At 45.4% G+C, this 16,392-nt stretch overlaps 1 protein-coding gene across 3 annotated transcripts in view; it reads left to right on the forward strand.

Moving 5' to 3' along the window:
• LOC139530699 (ral GTPase-activating protein subunit alpha-2-like) overlaps positions 1-16,392 on the forward strand; it is a 198,571-nt gene that overhangs the window by 170,628 nt on the left and 11,551 nt on the right. The gene's annotated exons all lie outside the window — the stretch shown is intronic.

The raw sequence follows: 16,392 nt of genomic DNA on the forward strand, positions 1-16,392 counted from the left end.
CCTGGCTCCCAGTCAAGTCAGGTTGAGGGGACTCTGGCCACTACATAGGCTCCCCACTGCAGGCTCTGAGTGGAGCTAATTGACCTGTATGGCTCCTGTAGTATCTTGAATAGACCAACATACAGTGGGGAGAACAAGTATTTGATACACTGCCGATTTTGCAGGTTTTCCTACTTACAAAGCATGTAGAGGCCTGTAATTGTTATCATAGGTACACTTCAACTGAGAGACGGTATCTAAAACAAAAATCCAGAAAATCACATTGTATGATTTTTAAGTAATTAATTTGCATTTTATTGCATGACATAAGTATTTGACACATCAGAAAAGCAGAACTTAATATTTGGTACAGAAACCTTTGTTTGCAATTACAGAGATCATACGTTTCCTGTAGTTCTTGAGCAGGTTTGCACACACTGCAGCAGGGATTTTGGCCCACTCCTCCATACAGACCTTCTCCAGATCCTTCAGGTTTCGGGGCTGTCGCTGGGCAATACGGACTTTCAGCTCCCTCCAAAGATTTTCTATTGGGTTCAGGTCTGGAGACTGGCTAGGCCACTCCAGGACCTTGAGATGCTGCTTACAGAGCCACTCCTTAGTTGCCCTGGCTGTGTGTTTCGGGTCGTTGTCATGCTGGAAGACCCAGCCACGACCCATCTTCAATGCTCTTACTGAGGGAAGGAGGTTGCTGGCTAAGATCTCGCGATACATAGCCCCATCCATCATCCATCCTCCCCTCAATACGGTGCAGTCGTCCTGTCCCCTTTGCAGAAAAGCATCACCAAAGAATGATGTTTCCCCCTCCATGCTTCACGGTTGGGATGGTGTTCTTGGGGTTGTACTCATCCTTCTTCTTCCTCCAAACACGGCGAGTGGAGTTTAGACCAAAAAGCTCTATTTTTGTCTCATCAGACCACATGACCTTCTCCCATTCCTCCTCTGGATCATCCAGATGGTCATTGGCAAACTTCAGACGGGCCTGGACATGCGCTGGCTTGAGCAGGGGGACCTTGCGTGCGCTGCAGGATTTTAATCCATGACGGCGTAGTGTGTTACTAATGGTTTTCTTTGAGACTGTGGTCCCAGCTCTCTTCAGGTCATTGACCAGGTCCTGCCGTGTAGTTCTGGGCTGATCCCTCACCTTCCTCATGATCATTGATGCCCCACGAGGTGAGATCTTGCATGGAGCCCCAGACCGAGGGTGATTGACCGTCATCTTGAACTTCTTCCATTTTCTAATAATTGAGCCAACAGTTGTTGCCTTCTCACCAAGCTGCTTGCCTATTGTCCTGTAGCCCATCCCAGCCTTGTGCAGGTCTACAATTTTATCCCTGATGTCCTTACACAGCTCTCTGGTCTTGGCCATTGTGGAGAGGTTGGAGTCTGTTTGATTGAGTGTGTGGACAGGTGTCTTTTATACAGGTAACGAGTTCAAACAGGTGCAGTTAATACAGGTAATGAGTGGAGAACAGGAGGGCTTCTTAAAGAAAAACTAACAGGTCTGTGAGCGCCGGAATTCTTACTGGTTGGTAGGTGATCAAATACTTATGTCATGCAATAAAATGCAAATGAATTACTTAAAAATGATACAATGTGATTTTCTGGATTTTTGTTTTAGATTCCGTCTCTCACAGTTGAAGTGTACCTATGATAACAATGACAGACCTCTACATGCTTTGTAAGTAGGAAAACCTGCAAAATCGGCAGTGTATCAAATACTTGTTCTCCCCACAGTATAATTGGAGGTCACAGGATGTAATCTTTACTTGTCCTTTATTAGGAACTGATTTACACCGCTGTCTATCATGGAGACCAATACTCAACTAGCTCTATTGCTCACAGAGCGGTTACCAACCTAGGACCGGTGATAGCGCCGCCTATTGGTTAGATGAGCCAGCATCATTTATCACTCCAACACTCCTTCCCCCATAAATCTGGACTAACTCTTGGTTAGTTTAACATTTTCAGATCTAACACCTACTGTATGAGTATTCCAATAACAGTAACCATTCTCATTGTAGCTGGTAAGTAATCTCTTCACTTATCATTAACATAACCTTCCAGTGTGTTATATCAACTGAACAACTGATTCAATGTTTGCATTGTCATTTCACTTTTGTTTATTGGAAGCAAGGGTAGACTACCTTACTTCCTAAAGGAGAAACAAATATATCCATTACTTTCCAAACTCTCCAAAATGAGCTGGAGGTTTCCTAACTCTTTGAGAGTGTCGCAATTCCCCTCTAGGTGAACCTTTGTTGGTTTCCTTAACAAGTGCATTGTCCGTTGGTGGCCGTGGAGTACCTGTGTCCTGTGGTAACTCCTTGCCTGCTGGACTGAGCTTTGTGTTGCATGTCACTGGCTCTGCATAGTCTTGTTCCTGTCTGCTGAACAGCTGATCACCATGCCTACGTACTCCTCTACTATCCCCCACTATCACAGTGTATGAAACAGACCCAGTGATTTCCCATTTAGGTCCACACCCAAAGTTCTTGGTATACACTGAGTCTCCGACTACAAAACTGCAAGCTTTTGCGTGTTTGTCATGCTAAGTTTTCTGTCCTGCTTGCTTAGCCTGCACCTTACTCTTTAGGTCTGGGTGTATCAAGTCTAACGTGCACCTCAACTTTCCTCCCCATCATCATCTCAGCCGGTAAAAGTCCAATGTGCTGTGACGCGATGGCTAAACAACGCTCTGCTCAGTTTTGTCTCCAACGAGTCACCTGCTCTCTTTTTCATTAGCTCTTCGAACGTCTGAACGTCTCTCTACCCAACCATTCGACGCAGGATGGTGTGGTGCCCAAGTGACGTGTGTGTGATTCCATTCTTTGTCATGATCTCCTTACTGTTCTCACACACAACACTGAGCATTGTCTGAAACAATCATCTCTGGAATGCCATGAATAGTGAAACTGTTCCTGAGGCACGGTAGCAGCAGATGTAGCTGGGCTCACTGGATATACGTCCAGCCATTTTGAGTGAGCGTCTACGATCACCAAAAACATCTTCCCCATGAAAGGACCTGCATAGTCTGTGTAGCCTCCTCCAGGGCTTACTGGGCCACTCCCATGGATGGAGTGGTGCTCTAGCAGGTGTTTTCCTTTGCTCTTGACATGTGGTGCATGACTTGACCTTCTTTTCATTGTCAGAGTCCATATTAGGCCTCCACATGTAGCTCCTGGCCATGCCTTTCATTCTGGTCATGCCGAGATGACTCTGATGTAGCTACTCCATCATCACTGTGTGTCCTCTCTCTGGAATGATGACACGAGCTTCCCACAGCACACAGCCGTCCTGGACACTGAGCTCGTGCTGTCTCTGTTGGTATGGAGCAAACTCGGGTCCCACGTTGTGATCTGGCCACCTCCTCAGTGTGTCCAGCTCTGGATTTGTTGGGAGGTCATCAGTGGGCGGTTCTCCTGGTCCAACATCCGCACTCGTTCCTCCGGAGGCGGACTGCTTGGACACTGGGAGAGGGAGGCGGCTGAGAGCATCTGCATTACCATTGTCCTCGCCTGCTCTGTAAGTAATAACATACTCATATGCTCGTAGTGTTACTGCCCATCTCATTCTTTTCCGAATATGATAGCTAACCCCTCCTTATCAAGTTGTGAATAGTTCTTCTCTGCAGGTGATAGTGCTTGATACAAACCCTATTGGCTCCCCCCCCCCCCCCCCCCCCCCCCCCCCTCCCATACTGGCATGGGATGAGACATTAACGCCCCTACCCCGTAGGGTGAGGCATCACAGGAAAGTATCAGTTATTTTCCTTCATCATAATGCACTAACACTCTGCTCGACTGCAACAGTTCTTTTGACAGTTTGAAGGCCTTTTGTTGTTCTGATCGCCGACACCATGGCTTGTCCTTCCTCAGCAGCTTGTGCATAGGAGCCAATAGTGTCGACAGATTCAGTAGGAAACTCTTATAGTAGTTTAATAGGCCCAGATACGATTTCAGTTCTGTGACTGTGGTAGGCATTGGTGCCGTCCAGTAGCGTCCACCCTGTGTCCTAGGAATGTCACTTTCTTCTCCATGAAGCTGCACTTACTCCGTTTCAAGCGTAGCCCAGCCTCCTCCAGTCGCTGTAACACTCTGTCCAGTATTCGGATGTGGTCCTGATAATTTCTTCCTGTCAGGAGAATATCATCGAGAGACTCTGGGTAATCCCTTGTAGAGTCTCCTCCATAGTGCGCTGGAAGATAGCGGGACTGGAGCTGACGCCGAAGGGGAACTTGGCATATGTGAACAGTGCCTTGTGCGTGTTCACTGTGACATATTTCTTTGAATCTTCATCTAGCACAATCTGCTGGTAAGCATGACTCATGTCTAGTTTGCTACATTTTTCTCCTCCTTCTAAGGACATGAACATGTCCTCCATTTTAGGAATCGGGTACTGTTCTAGTAATGAAACTCTGTGTGGTGACTATAAAGTAACGGTAAACAATCTCACTGTACCGTCTGGTTTTAACACTGGGACTAACGGTGCTGCCCAGTCTGAGAACTTCACTGGTTCCATGATTTTGTTGTCCTGGCAACGATCTATCTTAGTTTTCATTTCAAACGGTACTGATTTTGGTTTGAAGAAACGGGGTGTGGCATCACTTGATACATGTATCTTTGCTGTGAATCGTTTCAACGTGCCCAACTTATCCATGAACACTTCCTCATGTTTCTTTAACACTTCCTGTAGAGCATCTTTTCTGTCAAGCATCCTATTCATGGTAGGCCAGTCCACATCCAACATGGCGATTCACCCTCGCCCCAGCAGGTTTGGTCCTGTACCCAGCTACAACTATTTGACTATTCCTTTGTGTTCAACTTTCACATTAGCTGATCCTACAATGTCCACTTTCTGTCCTGTATATGTTTTCAGAGTGATAAAATATGTACCTAGCTCTGGAACCTTTGCTTTCTTCCCTAGCCTAGCATACTCTGACTGACATGATTGTTACGCTACAGCCAGTATCTGTTTCTTATTTCACTTTTCATCCATGTACTGTTAAATACTGTCTAAGCGGAGGTACCTTAGTAATGGGTAGTGTCCGTATTGTGAATAGTAAACACATCCTCACAACGCTCTTCCTCTTCCTGTATGAAATTTGCACTTTTCAAATGTCTTTCTCTTCCCCCTCGAATCGTTATAGGAGCCTTCGTGCTAGTTTTGTCTGCGACTGTAATTCTGTGCTTTGTCAAATGTCCAAAATCTCCTCAGATAAAAGGCTCCACTGTATCTTATCCTCATTTACCCCAAATACTAATCAGTCACGTAGCATCACTGTGAGGGTGTCTCCATAGTTACAGTCCTGTGCTAGCTTCCTTAGCTCCGCCACATATTCAATACCACTTTCCTCTGGTTTCCTATTTCTTGAGTTGAATTTCCACCTTTGTACTATTTCACTCGGTTTAGGATTGAAATGTGTTTTCAGTAGACTTATCAAGTCCTCAAATGATTTCTCTCCTGGTTTTGCCGGTCTCATTAAATTCCTCATCAAGGTGTAGGTTTGCGCGCCCACGCAGCTTAGTAGAATGGCCCTTTTCAAAAAAATTGTTGAGAATTTCGCAATATTCTTCCCACAACTGTGTCTTGTTGTCAAATGGTGCCGCCGATCCTACTGTGCCTGCCATCCTGTCCATCGTCCAGTCACTGCTGCCAAAGAGAAGGCAAAGTATTTCCTAGCTTCCCCACGTCGATCGGTCTCACTCGTTTAGCCTTTCCTAGCTAACTAGCATGCTAATATTCACTCACGGTAGTTTCACCGTTCAACTCAAACTCCGTAGTCTCACCGAAAACTTCAGATTTTTGCCTCGTCGCCGAATGTAGTATCTTGAATAGACCAACATATAATTGGAGGACACAGAATGTAATCTTTACTTGTCATTTATTAGGAACCGATTTACAACGCTATCTATCATGGAGACCAATACTCAACATTCTTGATTGCTCACAGAACGGTTACCAACCTAGGACCGGTGATGGCGCCGCCTATTGGTTAGATGAGCCAGCATCATTTCTCACTCTATAACAGCTCCTGTCTAGCCTGTGAGAGGGCGACCTCAGGATGGGGTTTTAAAGCCCTTTTCTCCTCTGGACTCTAAACCAGTAGTGTGGAGCCCCCCTTCTGTGAGGCCCTCTCAACAGATTAACCTCTTGGTGTGTCCTGAACTCTCACACTGCCAGCTCCCATCCCAAAGCCTAAAATTGTGGTTTCCTTTTGTTTTGTACAATTCTCAGAGGATGAGAGGGCTGCTTTCCAGTCCTCTGGAAGTTCCACTTGACAGAAAAGGAAATACTTGTTTTCACGCTGCTATCCATTAACTCTGTCCTTGTGCTGTTCTGGTGGACTAATAATCCTACTCCTTTGGCCGGTATGAATGATAATCCCAGATGTATGCGTATGTCCCTCCCTACTCTGTGTGTAGAGCAGTATGTGTGAGTGATGTTGTGCAAGGTAGAGGTCTGCACGGGACTGATTTCTTTATCCCTCTCCCTCCCGCTACCGCAGCTTTTCATACTGCTCCCCCTGGCTTTCTGTCAGACTCAAACATGCTACAGCAAGAACTGCTCTCGAACCCAACCGCAGTCCCGCAAAGTTATTTTAGGCGTATGTGACACAGCTCACTTGACAGCCATGGTCCCAGCATTTGTGTGCCCTATGGACAATATCAAAATGCGTAAACATAACATACACTGGCTTTGACGATCATCGGATGTGGCAGGGCTTGTAAACTATTACGGACTGCAAAGGGAAACCCAGCCACGAGCTGCCCAGTGACGCGAGCCTACCAGATGAGCTAAATGTCTTTAACGCTCGCTTCGCGGCAAGCAACTCTGAAGCATGCATGAGAGCGCCAGCTGTTCCGGACAACTGTGTGATCACGCTCTCCGTAGCCGATGTGAGCAAGACCTTTAAACAGGTCAACATTCACAAGGCCGCGGGGGCCAGACGGATTACCAGGACGTGTACTCAGAGCATGCGCAGACCAACTGGCAAGTGTCTTCACTGACATTTTCAACCTCTCCCTGACCGAGTCTGTAATACCTACATGTTTCAAGCAGACCACCATAGTCCCTGTGCCCAAAAAAGTGAAGGTAACCTGAAATGACTACTGCCCTGTAGCACTCACATTGGTAGCCATTAAGTGCTTTCAAAGGCTAGTTATGGCTCACAACAAGACCACCATCCCGGAAACCCTAGACCCACTCCAATTTGCGTACCTTCCCAACAGATCCACAGATGACGCAATCTCAATTGCACTCCACATTGCTCTTTCCCACCTGGACAAAAGGAACATCTATGTGAGCATCCACTGTTCATTGACTACAGCTCAGTGTTCAACACCATAGTGCACACAAAGCTCATCACTAAGCTAAGGACCCTGGGACAAAACACCTCCCTCTGCAACTGGATCCTGGACTTCCTGACCGGCCGCCCCCAGGTGGTAAGGGTAGGCAACAACTCATCTGCCACGCTGGTCCTCAACACTGGGGCCCCTCAGGTGTGTGTGCTTAGCCCCTCCTGTACTCCCTGTTCACCCAAGACTGTGGGGCTGTCGTGGAGTTGGTCGACAGTTTCAAGTTCCTTGGTGTCCACATCACCAACAAACTATCATGGTCCAAACACACCAAGACAGTCGTGAAGAGGGTACGACAACACCTTTTCCCCCTCATGAGACTGAAAAGATTTGTCATGGGTCCCCAGATCCTCAAAGTTATACAGCTGCACCATCGAGAGCATCCTGACAGGTTGCGTCACCTCCTGGTATGGCAACTGCTCTGCATCCAACCGTAGGGCGCTACAGAGGGTAGCGCGTACAGCCCAGTACGTCACTGGGGCCAAGCTTCCTGACATCCAGGTCCTACATACTAGGCGGTGTCAGAGGAAAGCCCATAAAATTGTCAAAGACTCCAGTCACCCAAGTCATAGACTGTTCTCTCTGCTATTGCTCGGCAAGCGGTACCGCAGCGCCAAGTCTAGGTCCAAAAGGCTCCTTAACAGCTTCTACCCCCAAACTATAAGACTGCTGAACAATTAATTAAATGGCCATCCGGGCTAATGTTGCTTCCAAAGACAGTTTGGATCTCGGTAGTGAGTGTTGCAACCGAGGACAGGCGATTTTTACGCGCTTCAGCACTCGGCCATCCTGTTCTGTGAGCTTGTGTTGCCCACCACATCGCGGCTGAGCCGTTGTTGCTCCTAGAAGTTTCTTCTTCACAATAACACCACTTACAGTTGACCGGGGTAGCTCTAGCAGGGCAGAAATTTGATGAACTGACTTGTTGGAAAGATGGCATGCTGCGACATTGAAAGTCACTGAGCTCTTCAGTAAGGCCATTCTACTGCCAATGTTTGTCTATGGAGGTTGCATGGCTGTGTGCTCAATTGTATACACCTGTCAGCAACGGGTGTGGCTTAAATAGCCAAATCCACTCATTTGAAGGGGTGTCCACATGCTTTTGTATTTATAGGCAATGTATTAAACTATAGCCTAATTATATTTAAGTACATTTCCTTGGAAAGATAACTGCCTGTCATTCTCTGCCCGTGCAAGGTCAGTCTATTCTATTTCATTGAGACCACACATATACTAGGCACTCTTGATCTCGCACGCCCAACTAGAGAGAGAAAGGCTACTGGATTCTGAGAGTGTGAATAATGCAGCAAAGATGTCATTTTAATACAATAGGTAGGCTAACACATACAGTCGTGGCCAAAAGTTTTGAGAATGGCACAAATATTAATTTCCACAAAGTTTGCTGCTTCAGTGTCTTTAGATATTTTTGTCAGATGTTACTATGGAATACTGAAGTATAATTACAAGCATTTCATAAGTGTCAAAGGCTTTTACTGACAATTGCATGAAGTTGATGCAAAGAGTAAATATTTGCAGTGTTAACCCTTCTTTTTCAAGACCTCTGCAATCCACCCTGGCATGCTGTCAATTAATTTCTGGGCCACATCCTGACTGATGGCAGCCCATTCTTGCATAATCAATGCTTGGAGTTTGTCAGAATTTGTGTGTTTTTGTTTGTCTACCCGCCTCTTGAGGATTGGCCACAAGTTCTCAATGGGATTAAGGTCTGGGGAGTTTCCTGGCCATGGACCCAAAATATCGATGTTTTGTTCCCCGAGCCACCTAGTTATCACTTTTGCCTTATGGCAAGGTGCTCCATCATGCTAGAAAAGGCATTGTTCGTCACCAAACTGTTCCTGGATGGTTGGGAGAAGTTGCTCTCGGAGGATGTGTTGGTACCATTCTTTATTCATGGCTGTGTTCTTAGGCAAAATTGTGAGTGAGCCCACTCCCTTGGCTGAGAAGCAACCCCACACAGGAATGGTCTCAGAATGCTTTACTGTTGGCATGACACAGGACTGATGGTAGCGCTCACCTTGTCTTCTCCGGACAAGCTTTTTCCCGGATGCCCCAAACAATCGGAAAGGGGATTCATCAGAGAAAATGACTTTACCCCAGTCCTCAACAGTCCAATCCCTGTACCTTTTGCAGAATATCAGTCTGTCCCTGATGTTTTTCCTGGAGAGAAGTGGCTTCTTTGCTGCCCTTCTTCACACCAGGTCATCCTCCAAAAGTCTTTGCCTCACTGTGCATGGAGATGCACTCACACCTGCCTGCTGCCATTCCTGAGCAAGTTCTGTACTGGTGGTGCCCAGATCCCGCAGCTGAATCAACTTTAGGAGACGGTCCTGGCGCTTGCTGGTCTTTCTTGGGCGCCCTGAAGCCTTCTTCACAACAATTGAACCGCTCCCCTTGAATGTCTTGATGATCTGATAAATGTTTGATTTAGGTGCAATCTTACTGGCAGCAATATCCTTGCCTGTGAAGCCCTTTTTGTGCAAAGCAATAATGACGGCACGTGTTTCCTTGCAGGTAACCATGGTTGACAGAGGAAGAACAATGATTCCAAGCACCACCCTCCTTTTGAAGGTTCCAGTCTGTTATTCAAACTCAATCATCATGACAGAGTGATCTCCAGCCTTGTCCTCGTCAACACTCACACCTGTGCTAACGAGAGAATCCCTGACATGATGTCAGCTGGTCCTTTTGTGGCAGGGCTGAAATGCAGTGGAAATGGTTTTTGGGGATTCAGTTCATTTGCATGGCAAAGAGGGACTTTGCAATTCATCTGATCACTCTTCATAACATTCTGGAGTATATGCAAATTGCCATCATACAAACTGAGGCAGCAGACTTTGTGAAAATTCATTTGTCATTCTCAAAACTTTTGGCCACGACTGTACTTTCAAGCAAAGGAATATATCTGTAAGAAAGAGACTTAGAGCATCAGTCTTTCTATTCTAGGATGACACTAGCAGCTAGAAGGTGTTGGTGGTGGAAGAGTCATGGTACCAGATACCCAAGGCCCAATGCAGCCGTTTTTATCTTAACATCAAATCATTTCTGGGTTAAGTACCTTACTGCGATTGTTATCAATTAAAATAGTCTAAAACAAAAATAGCTTCTTGGCTAAGAGAAATTTCTCTGACAAGATTTCTGCTGGTCTGAGTGGGGAGGGGAAAACTGAAAAATAGCTGTTATCGGCAGAGAGGTTTGGAACTCTCTTTCTTATTGGTGTATTAACTAATTTACCAGGCAGGTCAAAACTGCATCCCACCAAAACAGGCTGAAATTTCAGCTGGTCTTTTCAAACAGCTCTTACACTAAAAGAGCATTATCACCATTTTCACAACTTCACAGTATTATTCCAACCTCATAGTGTGGAAATATATATAAAACAGAGTAAAATCACATTTTTGACTGCACTGGGCCTTTAATGGTTTTAATGTTTCTCTTGTAGGACCTCCAGTGAGCAATAGGGCAACAAAGTCTCTTTAAAAAAACGAATCTAAATATTAACATCTTCTTGAAGCTAAAATCCTTGATTGAAACAATAACAAAACAATCTGTTTTGGTAAAAAGCTGAGGGACGGGCCTGGAGAAATGTAACGACTCTCAAATTCATATACAGAGTTATGGATGCAAGGACTAACCATTCATGATATCAAAATGATAAGTTATATTCTTCAAGTATCAACAGGTATACACTCCCCTCCATATGTATTTGGACAGTGAAGCTACATGTTTGTGTTTGGCTCTGTCCTCCAGTATCTGCGATAGAATGTTTCATATAAGATGACAGTGAGTACAGAATGTCAGCTTTTCTTTCAAGGTATTTTCATACATGTCTGTTTCACCATTTAAAAATGAAAGCACTTTATGTATCTATTCCCCCATTTGAAGAAGCCATAAGTATTCAGACAAATTCACTTACAGGGTTTTAAAGTAGTCAAAAGTTTAGTCGTTTGTCCCATGTTTCTTGCACACAATGACAACGTTTAAGTTGTGACTACAATCGTGTAGGATGAATTTGCAGTTGGTTTTGGTTGTGTTTTGCATCATATTTTTCCCAATAGTAACTGAATGGTGAATAATGTCTTGTGCCATTTTTCAATCACTTTTATTGTAAGTAAGAATAGGAGATGTTTCTGAAAACGTTAGTTCTTCCCTATGTGAAATGTACATTTGGTCAAAGAGTCGATGAAGGAGCACCATAGTGCAACTCCAAGCAGTATCTGAGTAGGCCATGTTTATTTTTCTACAGGAGATGTCTCCATTGTATTTTAGGCCTACTCTGAGTTGACATATTTCGGACTGATTACACCTGTGATGCGTGCAATAGTGAGGCAGCAGACTTTGTGAAAATTTATATTTGTGTCATTCTCAACTTTTGGCCACGACTGTACAAAGCAGATAGACCACAGTTTCCAAATAATCTGCGGGGAAACAAAAATGTATCATCCCAAAGTTGTCTGTCTGAAATGCCCGATAGGGAGAGGACAAGGGCGTGGGGGATGCGCAGAGGTTCAATATAAGTCCCTCTGGACTGGGAGGATGCAGAGAGAGACTGAGGACGGATCCCTCTGGAGGGAGGGAGAGAGGGTGTAGGGGTCCTGGGCCAGAGCAGCCTGTTAAGAGCCATCTGAGGCCCTATTCACCTTGAACATGGCCCACTGCTGCTGCCTGACCTTGGTTTTGATCCATAAAGGCGCTTGACCCTGGATTCCCCCTTGGCCACCCTGCCATCTGGACATTACGCTCAAACACACACACACACATATGCATCATGCATTAACACATGCACACACACGTGCAGACACACATGCACACACACGTGCGCCCTCTGTTTCAGGGAACACATCGGCTTGTTTATAAGAGTGCCAGAGGTGGAGGCTCCATGTGTGGTGTGTGTACAATTCACATCACCCAACAGCCACACACCGGCTTTATCTGAGCCTTAAGTCACTGCCTTTTGTACCAGTGAGCACCATGGGGGCAGAGTTAGAGGAGGGGCTTGTATAGAGCTGGAGGATGACTTTTATCTACTAAATGCCTCCATTGTCGTTGCCATTGTCAAGTGGATTTGAAATGTGCTTTTTTTTGGTCATAACCAATACCTTTGTGATTTCTCCTTCTCTCACAGTTTCTTTTAAAGGCTGACCTTGTTGTTGAGTGACGTCAGAGCATTATTTTATGTTACAGGTTGTTTACAATCTCGTCTAACTGAAGAGGTTTGTTTGTCAGTTGCTCATGCAGCGTTCTGACACGCTTCACAGACAGGATATTCCCTCTCCTCTCCCTAATGGGAATGTGCAGCTCCTTGGAACTTGGGGGAATATTGGGAGATTCTTAGTGGTAGAACATGCTTCTGGAAGCCTCTCGACCACTCTTTTTTACTTAACAGTTCAACTGTGAAATGACAATTGTTCTACGGATGACTTGTATTGCGTTGATACCGCGGAAAGTTATTGTTGTTTTCATCCTGGCAAGGTCCCTGTAGTATAGCCTAATGGTTTTGAGTGCCAGGGGTCTGCAGTAGCCAGGGGTCTGCAGTAGCCAGGGGCCTACAGTAGCCAGGGGCCTACAGTAGCCAGGTACATCAGTAAATGATAAATAACATACCAACATAGCCATATCTCGAGTAATGGCCATTTCATCTGAAGAGGTAATTCCTTAACAGATATGTGTTGCCACAGAGAGAGAGAGACCGCATGTTTGTCGCCCAGGGAAGGGTCAGTGGGTTTGGCGAACGCGACGTGGATATGCTTTTTCCGTCGTTGTCCTTTGATTTAATTACTGGGTGCTAGGCAAGCAGGAACAGCTTTTGTGCACATGTAGGGGAACATTCTGTACCAAGCCTGTAAGTCGTTAGTGACAGAGACAGAGGGAGGGGACCATAGAAATAGAGTCTCTAGTTCAACATTACCACTCACCTTGTATCTGAGCTTTTCTAGGGATTTATGTGCTACAAGTTTCAAATCCGCAGAAGCCGTGCATTTACTGATTGCACTCAGTCGATTCTCTTTCCATCTCTTTCCTGATCTCTCTCTCCCCGTTGGTTATAGTGGGTAGAGGAATCGACAGAGTGTATGAGAGGTGTGTGTCAGAGGAGAGTGGAGGGCCACCCCAGCTGGAGTCAATATTTGCTTTAGGAATCTCAGTAATAGGCCGGGACACAGTCATCTGCATCTCTGATAATGGACAACCATATGGCTCTGTTGGCTCAGTGGACTGGAGTTCGCTCGTTCGCTCACTCTCTCTCGGTTTACAGATTTTCTCTTCCCCCCCCCCCCCCTCCTATCTCCACGTACATTCATAAAACCCGGGATTTGACCCGTCACATTGTGCTGTGACCTGGGTTGCCATGGCAGCAAAGTCTGTGATGTTCTCTATTGTGTCCCCACTCCTGGTTGAATCAGCGGGATCTGGAGGCAGGTAAAAGATGACTGTGCAGCCTCACAGCTATCTTTACTGGCAGCCTCACACACAGCTCAGGTGATCTTAACCCATGCCCTTGTGTTGCCCCTACTCCGTGGATTTAGAACAGACTTGCTGCACCAATGAAGCTTATCTCCCTCTCTTTCTCCATGCCACTCTCCCTCCCACCGTGTGGTGAGCAGCTTGCCTGTCCTCAGGCTGGCCCAGGCCCTAGGCTCAGGTGCCCGTCAGCCCCAGTTTGAAACGGCTGCCTTTCAGCCATTCGTCATGCCTGCCTCAACCCCTGCTGTGCCAGCATGTGCCCAGTCCATTCCATTTTAGCCAACCCAGCTTAGTCCAGCCCATACACATTCCCAGTAACATCCACTTCCAGTGCCAGCCCTTCTTCTCACCAACACTCTACCAGAGCAGAGGGGCCCTAGCAACAGCCTAGCAACACTTACTACAAGCAGCAGTCTGTTAATGAGAGCGGAATGAGCCCAGCAGGTTCCTGGAGTCGGGGGCTCTAGTAGATGCCTGTTTGGGTCGACTCTTGACGAGGTGACTGAATAACCATTTGTTAGGTGCAGTTATCTAGAAGGAAAGACAGAAACCTACAGCTAGCATAGTTAGTGACATTCTAACACACACACACACACACACACACACAGAGAGAGCAGCATTTTGAGCCCTTTTTGTTATTCTGTTATGTTCTATCCTGACTGACTGTCTGTATCCATCCGGCACCATATTCCCAGGTTGCTCTCCCTGCCTGCCACTCTGAATTTGAAATGTCTACAATTTTCCCCCTGACGGGTTGGAGAAGTGCCAGTGTGGGAGGGATGTCCGAGAGCATCTCTCTGTCTCCAGCAGGGGTTCTATTAGAGTGCCCAGGGATTTTTATTGTATTTTACCTTTATTTAACTAGGCAAGTCAGTTAACTTCTCACGAGTCACCAACCCTGATCCGGTAGCACCCCCCACCCCCCACCCCACTGAGTAGCATAGCTAGCATAGCGTCACAAGTAACTTGTAGCATCTAAATATCATTAAATCACAAGTCTAAGACACCAGATGAAAGATACAGGTCTTGTGAATAAAGCCACCATTTCAGATTTTTAAAATGTTTTACAGGGAAGACACAATATGTAAATCTATTAGCTAACCACGTTAGCAAAGGACACGATATTTTTACTCCCAACAGCTTTTTCCTGCGTCAGTAGCTATCACTAATTCGACTAAATAAAAATATATATAGCCACTAACCAAGAAACAACTTCATAAGATGACAGTCTGATAACATATTTATGGTATAGCATAGTTTTTTTTTGGAAAAATGTGCATTTTTCAGGTATAAATCACAGTTCTACATTGCAGCTGCAATCTGAAATAGTGCTGACCCAGCCAGAACAATTACAGAGACCAACGTCATATAACGAATTACTCATCTTAAAACATTTCAGAAAAATACACAGCGTACAGATATTGAAAGCCCAACATCTGGTGAATCCAAACAATATTTCAGATTTATGAAATGTTTTATAACGAAAACAAAATGTAGCGCTAAATTAGCATAGCTATACCAGGCAGATTCGGCTAGGCGCCCACGGCCAGTTCACATGCACAACAGATATGATATAACATCGTAAATTGGGTCTTACTATGGCTGATCTTTCATCAGAATGTTGATCAAAGTGTCCTTTGTCAAGATGAGTCGTTGGTTCCGTTCAGAATTGTTCCTTTCCCACTCCATTTAGCACAGGTACCGGTCGAGTGGCACGGATCTCTCAAACGTAAATAAATTCAGACAACGGAACACCACAAAACTCCCGAAAAAATTCAAATAATCTGATTAAACTATATTGAAAAAACATACATTACGATGATCTGGTCACATGTATCAAACAAACTTCGAGACGGAGATAGTTTTCATCCATAACGCCAGCAAAACAGTACACAATCGCAGCTCCAACTCGTGCGAATCAGAAAACAGGAAGTTGTCGGTCACGCCAAAGAAATAGGTCTTATTTCACGTCAGTACCAGATAAACAAAGAATTTCTCCTCTGACGTCCTCTTGACACCCAGAGGAAGGCCAATGAGGTGTGTTTCGGGTCATAGGGGGCACGACCATATATAGGCAGAGCGTTGAAGCTGGCATACACATCTTGCTTTTTTCTTCTTGGTCATGGAAAGTGCTGTCAAATGACTTCTGTATCACTCAGAGACAAAATTGAAACGGTTTTAGAAACTAGAGATTGTTTTCTTTCCAATGGTATTATTTATATGCATATAGTAAGAGCAATAATTGAATAAGAGGCAGTTTAATCTGTAGAGCAAATTATGCTAATGGGAAAATAGCACCCCCTGTATTCTCAAGAAGTTAAGAACAAATTCTTATTTTCAATGACGGCCTAGGAACAGTGGGTTAACTGCCTTGTTCAGGGGCAGAACCACCTTGTCAGCTCGATCTTGCAACCTTTCGGTTACTAGTCCAACGCTCTAACCACTAGGCCAAGGAGAGGCGAGGCGAGAGGAGGCTCATGCCTGTAGTGTTTTTATTTGGTGACTGCTTTCCCATTTGTGGCTGTGTGGCCAGGGTGATTGTCTCTCCAACGGTCTG

This window comes from Salvelinus alpinus, chromosome 9, assembly GCF_045679555.1.
Source record: "Salvelinus alpinus chromosome 9, SLU_Salpinus.1, whole genome shotgun sequence".
NCBI lineage: Eukaryota > Metazoa > Chordata > Actinopteri > Salmoniformes > Salmonidae > Salvelinus > Salvelinus alpinus.